We start from the raw sequence: 8,392 nt of genomic DNA on the forward strand, positions 1-8,392 counted from the left end.
TCTCTCCCTCTGCCTTCATCAAGAAGTGAGGCTTATAGTATCATTGGAAAATTGTTACAAACTCCAAAAGAAAAAGTACAGGTGTTTCCAATGACTGTTTCCTTAGGGATATATTCAAATACAACTCTCCTTTCCTTCTGCCTCCAGCCTCCATCCCCCCAGGGACATAGGGAGAATCTTCTGCACCTCCAACCCCAATGTCTGGTGGCCTCTGAACTTGACGGTCTCTGTTAAAGGGACAACACATTGGATCTAGTTCATTTCTGCCACATCAATCATCTTGGAAAAAGAAAAAGGTTTAGTTTTTTCAAGGAAATGGCTATTTTGTACAGAACTGGTTGGCCTTAGTAATTCTCTTTCCAAGGTATATGTGGGTATGTGTGTGTTACAAAGACTTGTGTGTGTGGAAACACACCCAACTTAGCTTTCAGGTGAGATATCTGACTCACTCCCAAAACTGAGCACTTTGAGAATTTCTGTTTGTTGCTACACTTTTACTTTTCTTCTCTGTGCAGCTTTAGCTGATTTTATCATCTGGAGGCTTGGTTACACTTCCATGCTGGGTTTTGAAGGGAAGGGAGAGGTACAATTGTAAAATAACTAGTCAACTGTGTGAATAGATACCAAGGCTAATGGTTGTCCTCCTAAATTAAGTCCATAAAGACCAGGTCTTGCACACTCCCTTGGGCCAATTCTACTCCTCTTTGGAGAGAAGACACTGGAAAGAAAAGGAGTTCTCATATACAGGTTCAGAAAGGGCACAAGGATGCTGGGATGTGAACAATAGCATCCTCCAAGAATTCCTACTTCGTGGTCACAGAAGGGGAAAGGAGGGGTGCTAAGTAATGACAGGATCTGGCATCTTTCAGCGAAAGATATAAAACATTGGCACGAACAAAAGAGGAGCACAATACGTTTCCATTCGAGGGTCACTGGCCTGTGCATTCTGACCTTCAACCAGTTTGGCCCCCATTGGCCAAAATGGCCACATTGCTAAGCCATGGAAGCTGCGCAGTGAAGTAGTAGCTTGCACCTTCTGTGTAAGATCTGCACACTTTGTAAGGCTAGATATTCCCTTCACACTCTGCTCCCCAAAGCGTCTTGCTGCGTGCCTGATTCCACTGCCCTGTACACACAGCCTGGCATGTCTATGGGTGTTTTTAATTGGATTCTCTGAAATGCATTTCTGACACTCATTTGGTTACATTATATTCTATTGTTATCAAACAAATTTGATGTCAAACAGAAGATCAATGTTATTGTAATGTCCTACTTGATGGATTAAGCAGGGTATTATTCAAACTCTTTTATTAAACAATCAAGAAAAACACACTGGGGCATGCTTTCATTTGCAGCTGCTAACAAATACAGTGCATCTGATCTGTGATTAAGAAACAAAGTAGGAGCAGTTATTTTCAGATTAATTAAACAAACAAGTAGGATTTAGGGACCAAGATTTTTAAAACCCAGAACAACTCTTTGAAACATATTTGGAAAAGGCTATAATTTACTTTAACTTCGTGAGTGAACACTTGATATAAAATCTTCCAGTGACGCAGTTCTGGGTTAATTGCCCGGAACTATCGCGGCATCATAAACAAAACCGTTGCGATGATGGACCTTTCAGAGGAAAACATTTTTTTTTTCCCCTTGTGAGTAAATGTCCATTTAGAGAGCTTTTCTAAATTTAGAAGCAATGCTCATCAATCATTTATAATAAGCCCCGAATAACTTCACTCGTCTGCCTGCCCAGCCGCAGCCCCCCTTTCGGAGCACGCTCTCCCTGCTGGCCTGGCACCCGCTCCGTTACCAGGACCTGACCTTTGTGTTTATACGAGCTCACTCCGAAGATGCCCAGAAAAAAGCAAATATTGAATCAGTGGAAATCTCTCTCTTACCCTAGCCTGCCCGGCTCTATATTATCTTTAGACTCCCTCCACCGACCCCATCCCCCAGCTTTACATACAATTGGATACATTTTGGCTCCTTCTGTCTGATGCTGTTTCCGCTAATGGCTGAAGAAATGGAACATTACACCATTTAACGTGTGTGGGTCACATTAATCACAGAAAATTCTTTTAATGTTTCAGAAGTAACTGTCAAACTGGACATACTGAATCTATTTAAACTAAAGCATGCCATTTTTTATCTACAGTGATCTTTAATTCCCATAAAAGGGTCAAGAAAATGTGATTAAGTGACAGTTTTAAAATGTACTATAATATTAAATAGCTTGATTAAGTGACAACTATAAAATGTAATACAATATTAAGTATCTGGCTATGTCCCAAAAGAACTTTAAAGTATTTTTGAACGGTTTGGGAATTCACTAACCCATAATGGGTTACTAAGGAATTTCTTTTTTTTTTGGTGGCGGTGGTTGGGGAGAGGGGGCATAAAAATAGTTGAACTTAAAACACACACTGAAAAAAAAACAAACAACAAAAAAACAAAAGCTCTGAGCATTTACAGATTACACAGTTGCAGAGTCTCTCTTTGGAGTGTCAAAGACTGCAGGGTTTTTTTGTTTGTTTGTTTGTTTTGGTGCTATGGAGTGATCATTTTAGGATTCTGTGTTTGCCTGGAATTGTAATGCAAGCAACACAAAGAGTAGGATCAAAAGGAGTTGTGGGAAGGAGATCTCACAGCTGGATGGAAAACCTCAGGCTTGGTCGACCACCTCTCTGGTTACCTGCACGGGGTGGGGTGGGTCACCTCCTCCCAGGAACCAGGCTTACCTCATGTATTAATATCTCAGCGTATTTGGGGGACCAAGTAGTAAACAACAACATGGCTGGGCTCAAGTCCTCCAGTTTGTCAGCTATCTGCAGCAGAATAAGCCTGTGGGGACACCGAAATATAAGACTTGCTATGCCGGGACTTTAATGAAGACATTGTCTGGGGACTGAGATTGAAAGAGGATAATTCTACGCAATGCCTAAGATAAATGTGTGGACTAGGTGCTCAAGCCAAATGATCAAAGAAGACGTTTATACCTTTCTTCAGACAATTTTGTACCTTTATTCAGACACTTGTAATTCTTGTCTCCCAATTACTTGGCCATATCTTAATCTGGATTCCCCTACAAAGCAGAGCTGGAGGCCAAGTCCACTGTGCTATTGTTCTGTTAGGGAATGCAATCCCAGGGAGCAGGAGTGAGGGGAAAAGACAACCAGGCAAGGAAGGAGGGAGAGCCAATGTGAGGATGTCTTATCATACTGACTGCCACTAAGAGTGATGGGTTGCCTTGATCTTGCAGGACTGTCCCCCAGGGAAACCATAACTGCATACCCAGGCAGTCCATTTGGGGGGAGAGGGGGAAAAGGACTTATTCACCAGCTCCCATCTTTCCTAAGTCAAAATTTCTGGCTACTGTGCATCAACCCCTTCCTACTTGCAAATTGCGTCTGGGTAGATACTTTGTGGGCTTCCAAGGCATCCTACACCTCTGCAGTAACAGCAAAGTCCCAGAACAGGAAGTAAGGCAGGCCAGGTGAAGCCCATAGGAAGGCACAAGAGCCCACACAGAGCTGGTTACTGCGATAGAACGAGGTGAGTCCGAGAGGATCTGAGGTGGCACGTTAAGTTCCCAGGTCAGAATCAGATAGAGGTGCTCTATAGGCAGTAAAATTCAGCAGAACACTTCCACATGACCCTGCAGAAAGGAGGTCAATTGAATTTTTGAAGCATCTTCCTGAATTTTCTCCCAAGCATGAGCTATTTCCATCCCCAGGTAGTATCTGGACTGGGTACCACCACGGAGATGTGCACTGTGTCCTCTAGAAATAGTAAGGTAGGTAGTAGGTTTTCATGACGACTGTCCACTGGCTACACCTAGAATTTAGGACACGGGCCACATGCACTTAAAGAATCTTCCAGAGACCCATGGAGATCTCAGAAAAGCGTTGATGCTTTTTATAAGGACTATGAAAATGATGGAAAGCTGAGCCCATCTCTACAGTTTCCACAGAAGCAGAGACAAATGGCTATGACACATTTAGGTAGGCTCATTCTTTCTCGGGGTGATGATGAAGCTTCGTTTGGAAGATTTGCTCCTCTGTCTAATAAATCAGCGAAGAATGTTTCCTGATATTTACTCAGGACTTTCTTCCCCATCTTCATTTCATTCCATCCCTCCAATTGTTCACCCTAATACCAGGCTACATAAATCTCTGCTCTTACTTCTGCCCCTTTGTCAACCATTAGCCTGCTCTCCCTCTGTCATTGTTTCACCAGACCATAGATGTAACTCTTCTAATCTTCCCTGATAAATCAGGCTCTTGGAATCACTCCTTGTTGCTCCCTCCAACTCCCTGGAGCTGGGATATAGGGCTCTAAGGGCCTGGTGCAGACGTTTTTTTATAATGGGCCCTGAAAGGTTGTCAGCTGCAGATAATTAGGATCTCACTTCCCGCCATCGAGCTGCATATATCTTCCACGCAAAGAACCCCCATCACCTTCAAAAGAATTAACACATGCAGAGGAAATAATACGAGGGGGCTGGGTGACTGAAGGATGGGGCCAGCTCTTCTGAAGGCCAAAACTGCTTCATGTTTCATGTGCAACAGAGGCGCTTTCTCTCAGGAGAACTTGACCCTTCTCATACTGCTTTATGGTAAAAATCCCATGCCGTGTGTCTGGATTGTGCATCATGGATTAGTGAGAATATCTTCTTAAGGCAATTATTTTATGGCAGCACTGTGCCTTCGTGCCCCCCCCCCCATCTCTCTCCCTGTTGAGCTAAAATGTAGTCTTATGACAAGAACTCAAGCATTTTTCATCTGTGGTTTTTATTCTCCAACTCTGATTTAACAGGCCCGTGTCACTTTTAGGCATACTATCCAGTTGTTCTTTACCAGTTCTAAAGAAACATGGAAGCTGTTAACTTGGGGAAAACTAGCTGGGCTGTCAAATGGATATGACGCCACAGCACAACATTGGTCCTGAATACAACCAGGTACAGAGAAGAATCTTAGACAAGTGATTCAAGAGACCTAAAGATGATTCATTGGTTGGGAGCAGGAGGTGGTGGGTAATATTCGGAGGGAGGGAGAAAGGAAGGGGGATGGGCTCTAAGACCCCAGTCCCCAACCCGTACCAGAGCAGGTTTCTTTTTATCCATGTTAAACATCGAGATCCCTTCTAATATTTTATTTTTTTAAAGAGGAGAAATTAAATTTAAACACTGCTGATTCCAGACCAGTGTCATCACCTTGTTGCTGAGAAAAGAGATTCAGAAGTGTTAAGATCACATGGATAGTTAGTGCTAAGCCAGGGCTCGTGTCCAGGACCCCCAATGCTTGGATTTTTTTTTTTTTTAACATTTTTTATTGTTAGATATAACATATATACAAAAAAGCAATAAATTTCAAAGTACATTGTGATAAGTAGTTATAGAACAGATTTCAGAGTTTGGTATGGGTTACATTTCCACAATTTTAGATTTTTCTTTCTAGCTGCTCCAAGTACTGGAGACTAAAAGAAATATTAATATAATGGTTCAGGAGTCAGACCCATTTGTTAATTCCTATCTTCTCTGTTATAAATCCTCCTTCTTCTCTGATCCTGTCTTTAGGGGTATTTGGGTTATGCCCCCATTCTAACTTTTTCATGTTGGAAAGGGGTGTTGACAATATGGGATAAGGGGATGGAACTAGTTGATATTCTGGAGAGGCTGGGCCTCCAAGGACTTATCTGGCCTAGGAACCAATCTGGAGGTTGTAGGTTTCTGAAAGTAGCTTAATGTGTGAAACTTTTGTAGAATCTCAGATAGAGCCTTAGGTGTTATTTAGGGTTGACAGGAATGGTTTTGGTTGGGGGCTGGCAAATCACGGTAAATAGCAATATCTAGCTGAAGTTTGTATAAAAGCAGCCTCCTGAATAGCCTCTCGACTCTATTTGAACTCTCTCAACCACTGATACCTTATTTTGTTACGTTTCTTTTTCCCCTTTTGGCCAGGAAGGCATTGTCGATCCCAAGGTACCAGGGTCAGGCAATGCCTAGATTTTTGATCTTTCTCTTCCATCATAATCCTTCTGATAATATTCTTGGGAGCCATTAGGAAGTGGACAGGCCTATACATCCCGAATAAAGTGTTGTTCATGGAATGAGATGCTCCTCCTGACCTGTGCACTTGGAGAGATGTTTCTGGGGGTGGGGACAGATGGGCACTAAGTCACCTCTACAATTGCCATCATTTGAGAGATGATTGGTGAGTCTCAGGGGTTTGACCTTTGACCATGAACCTCAGCAAAGGGAATTGATGCCTTGAGGGAGAAAGTACTATTTGGTCTGGGCCTCATTAGGGTCAGCCCTGGGATTAACCACAGAATTTCAGAGCTAGGCTGGATCACTGCCATTCCCCATTCCAGGCCCCTCCTTTGGAAGCTGCCGAGGTCCTCAAAGGACAGATGATTTTCCCAAACAGAGGAGGAGGGAGTTCAGGACTGGTGGAAACAGACGTTGGTTCTTGCTTCTTAGCTGGATGGAACTGGGTTTGTTTCTTTTCCTTCTTCCGTTTCCACCTGGACCAGTACAAGACAGTGATTTGCACTGCAGACTAAAACTACCTGGGGCTGACTCTTCCATGGTCTAGATCGAAGAGAGAAAAGGATCTGAAGGGAGTTATCAGGCCTGCTTGCTTCTCACACCAAACTGTGTTCTCTCACCAGGTCTTACCAGCAATAAAGATGATATCAGAGGCCTTAATATGGTAATTCATTTTTCACTTGGGTGAGTAAAGGGATGCTATTTATCAGGTACCCCATACTCCAGTTTTCAACATCATACTTTGTAGAGCTTCTGTTATCCATAGTCTGCATGCTGGCACCTCCTGGAATCTAAACCACCTTCCCTCTGGTGAATGGAGCCAGCTGGAGTTGTTCTTAATAAGAAGCCCAGTGGTTGGCATGATTTCTTAAAATGGATGAAAACCAAAGTTATAGTGAATTTTGACTGAGATTCCTTTTCTAAGCAGGGTTTTGGAAAACATTTCTTAAGAGTAAAACTTGAAACAAATGGAAGGCCTTGTTCCCACCAGGACTTAAAATACCAACATATGTATCAAAAAATCTATTCAATTTGATAAGTCAGTTCAAAGTGACTGGGACATAGCAGCAAGAATCCAGACATGCAAACCAGCATCCAATGTTTGGAGAGCATTAAGCACCCTCTGTACATGGGTTGTTCTCCAAAACTTGCAAGTTCTAAAACATTTCTCTTCTCTTGTATTTTTCTTTCTTGTCAGACACTTATTTATCTTCAGAGATCCAGATTGCTTTCTCTGAAGAGGTCAGAAAGTCACATAAAAAAGCAAAAATGGGCCCGTCTAGCAAAAAAAGCATATTGGTCAAATCAGGATGAACAAGGGGAGAGGCCTTGGAGGTCCTAAGAAGAGGTAGATAAAAAAGTATCACCGAGAAAGCCACGTTGCTGTGTAAAGAGGGGTACATGAATTTACAGGATGAGTTTGAATTCTGATGCTGTCACTTGTTATTGAGAAATGCAATCAGCTGTCTTACCTCGGTTTCTTTAAATAAGTTACCTTATCTGGAAGGATGTTAATAATACCCACCTCTTAGCGGATGGGAGAGTGACATGTGAAAATTATGGTAAAACATTTCTTGAGCTGGAAAATGTGCAAAATACATAAAGTAGGATTAAGAGATGTTGTCTAAAGCCCTGTAAACCCCACCCTTCCTGAAGGAGTAGATAATAGGTTTTTGGCATATTGTACGGTATTTGATGCATGTTGTAGGAAGTTTGATATAGGTTTCTTGGTCTGCTTTTCTCTTTCTTACCTCGTAGAAAATACAAGGTACCAAAGTAGCCTCTCTCTGAGGGCAGGCACCAGCACTTGGTCTCCTTTATCTGAAAAAATAAACTTTCTAAGAGCAAACGATGTACCCGGCACTCATTGCATAGCACCTAGCATTCCCCCATCCTCAGAGAAGCACCTTTTCAGGCCCTTTGAAAATCAGAAAGAGCCTCTGTAAATGCAAATGACCCGAAGGCTGCCAATACCTTCAGCACAGCTATTTCTGCCCAGCCAAGAAAAACGCAAACGCACACACAAAAAGTGGATGGTGGAGGAAATGGACTGGGAAAATCTCACTTGTTTGTGATGCTCTATTCAGGTGGGACAGGTGATTTTAGTTTTTCTGCCCACAAGATTAGGTTAGTGTTAATTATAAGTGAATTGAAATTTGATTAATATTTAACAAAGAATAGGCACCTCCCGGAATGCAGGTGTCTATTCACTTCACACAGATATACCAAGCAGCAGGTATGTGCTGATATCTATGGTAGGAACTGGGAAGATTCACCTATGAAGAAGGAGGACAAGAACCCCCATGGAGTTTGTTTCCTAAGGAGAATGGCAAGAAAGGAAGG

Source organism: Tamandua tetradactyla, chromosome 17, assembly GCF_023851605.1.
Source record: "Tamandua tetradactyla isolate mTamTet1 chromosome 17, mTamTet1.pri, whole genome shotgun sequence".
Classification (NCBI taxonomy): domain Eukaryota; kingdom Metazoa; phylum Chordata; class Mammalia; order Pilosa; family Myrmecophagidae; genus Tamandua; species Tamandua tetradactyla.